The sequence below is a fragment of the Octopus bimaculoides genome, chromosome 9 (assembly GCF_046866305.1).
Source record: "Octopus bimaculoides isolate indiv1 chromosome 9, ASM4686630v1, whole genome shotgun sequence".
Lineage (NCBI taxonomy): Eukaryota > Metazoa > Mollusca > Cephalopoda > Octopoda > Octopodidae > Octopus > Octopus bimaculoides.
The window spans coordinates 75,519,432-75,521,931 of NC_142936.1; the positions used below are offsets into that span (position 1 = coordinate 75,519,432).

The 2,500-nt window shown below is 38.8% G+C and overlaps 1 protein-coding gene and 1 long non-coding RNA gene across 3 annotated transcripts in view; one reads left to right on the plus strand and one right to left on the minus strand.

The window, feature by feature from the left end:
- LOC149134200 (uncharacterized) overlaps positions 1 to 2,399 on the plus strand; it is a 5,884-nt gene extending 3,485 nt beyond the window's left edge. The window contains exon 2 of the long non-coding RNA XR_016243195.1: positions 602 to 2,399. This is a non-coding gene — a long non-coding RNA (uncharacterized LOC149134200). The remainder of the gene's footprint in view (positions 1 to 601) is intronic.
- Positions 1 to 2,500, minus strand: part of LOC106875983 (uncharacterized) — a 279,796-nt gene that overhangs the window by 275,633 nt on the left and 1,663 nt on the right. The gene's annotated exons all lie outside the window — the stretch shown is intronic.

Genomic DNA, 2,500 nt, shown 5'->3' on the forward strand with positions numbered 1-2,500 from the left:
CGCATATGAACACATAAACCTTTTAGAGATATCTGCAAATATACATTTTCATAGTTAAGCAAATGCACACACACACAGACACACACACACACACACACACACACACACACACACACACACACACACACACACACACACACACACACGTATTATTATTTCTGTCTGTCCAAGAAACTTCATGTAATGTTTGCATACGTATCTGTACGTATCTATATATGTATGTAAGCATGTATATGTATGTATGTATATATGTATGTATGTATACATGTATGTGTGTGTATGTATGTATGTATGTAGGTATGAATGTATGTATGTGTGCATGTATGTATGTGCATGTATACGTATGTATTGATTGAAGGGTGGATGAATGGATGGACGGACAGACGGATGAACAGATGGATGAATGGATGAATGGATCGATGTGTGCTCGTATGTTTTTATGCAAGTAATCTATGTATGCATACATTTGGTAGACGCATGTACGTGCATCTACGTTCGTGCGATTGCATGCTGTTACGTATATGAACCATTATTAATCATAACATTCGCATTAATAATGATTTCTTTCTTCTTTTTTTTGCCACAATAACCACAAACGAAGGGACATTACAACGATAAATTACATTAAAAAAATGATGACTTGGTTTATCTAAATCGAATATAAGAAAAAAGAAATTGTATGAGAAAGTAACATCAACCAAACAGAAATAGTGTAAACATAACGCGGAAATGAAGAAGAAACGAGTGTATTATGACAGAGGAACAGTTAAATAGATCCCGCATTATGCGTACTACTAAGGGAAAATGCTCTACTACTTAGGGAAAATGCTCCTAGCTATGTCGTTCGGCTTACAGGGGTATTCTGAAAGTGACGTGTATGGCCATACTCGGGTCATACATGTCACAGTCTCTCAACTGTCAGTAAACATACAGGAGAGAAGCATTCCCCTAATTACCATTACGTGGAACTTGAAGAAACCGACGGGTGAAGTTGGCCGAAGAGAAAAGTGTATGCTCTCGAGCCATTCAGTAATTTCCACTTTATATAACAAGTATTTCTGACATGCCTTTAATTCCGGAGAATTTCACTGGTTCTTTATTTTATCGAATCCGGAAAGAAAGCGATGTTGACTTCGGAGGGATTCGAACTCCTGAAGTGAAGAAGACGAAGCAAATACTGCAAGTTATTTTGTCCGACGCTCTAGCGATTCTGCTGAACCCACAGACTACCGTTATTCAACTCACAAATACCGAGACAACGAAGAAGCCTATACGCTGTCGTTCGACATGCTAGAAATAGCAGCCAAATTTTCTTCAAATCACACCCTGTTGACTTCAAGCAAAAACATACATCTTGAGTTCCTTACGTATGCTACAAAGACGGGACAGTCACGGTTTGAATGTTAGTCAACTCCATCTGTGTCGATAACGAGCTAAATAATAATTACAACAATAGCAACGACTTCGTAATATCAACAACAGACTTGTTTTCGTTCTTTAGGCGTACATAATTCGTAAGATAAATACCAGTTAAATACTGGATTCAGTATAAGCGACTACACCCTCCTTCTGCCACCTTGTCTTTCTACGAAATTATGAATAAAAAACGTGGGTGGGGCTACAAGTAATAATAAGAAGAACAACAACAACAAACTATAATAATAATAACAATAATAATCCTTTCTATTCTAGGCACACGACCTGAAATTTGGTGGGGGCAAGGGCCAGTCGATTACATTGATCCTAGTGCACAACTGGTACTTAATTTATCGACCTCGAAAGGATGAAAGGCAAAGTCGATCTCGACAAGATTTGAACTCAGAACTTAGAGAGAGAGAGAGAGAGAGAGATAGACAGACAGACAAAGGCGTTCTACACGTTAAATAACACAAGGCATTTTTGTCCGACGCTCTGCATTGTGACCTGACCTCATGACTTTTTAACGTTGTTGTTGCTGTTGCTGTGCTGTTGTTGTAGTCGTCGTCGTCGTGGTTGCTTTTAGCCCTAGGTCAAACCATGATCGAGCAAACTTATGAACAAACCTACCTATTCCAGCCACGATCAACCCCCGCCTTATTGGATGACACCATTATCGACCGTATAGGATGATGACTGCATTATCTAATGTGACCTGTCCGTTATATAAGACGGCAAGGTGTGAACTTGAAGGTGGTTCTGGCTGCTATTATTTATTACCAAGCAAATCAAGCCACCCCGTAGAAGCAGCCCCGCTTCTAGTTTAGTGTATGTGTAGTACACTCACATCATGCTTGTCTGCAGCGTTTTGTGTAAAATGTATTTCCTGCCTGGGGCCGGGCAGTGCTCCTGTAGTTACGAAAGCGATTATTATTATTATTATTATTATTGTTGTTTTCATAAAATAAACCGTTATCGTTGTTGTTGTTGTTGTTTTGCATTCTTTTCGCAGGATGTAAATAAAGCCACTACAGTTTTTTTTTTTGTTTTTGTTTTTTAGCCACAGGTCAAATCTAAACCTTCA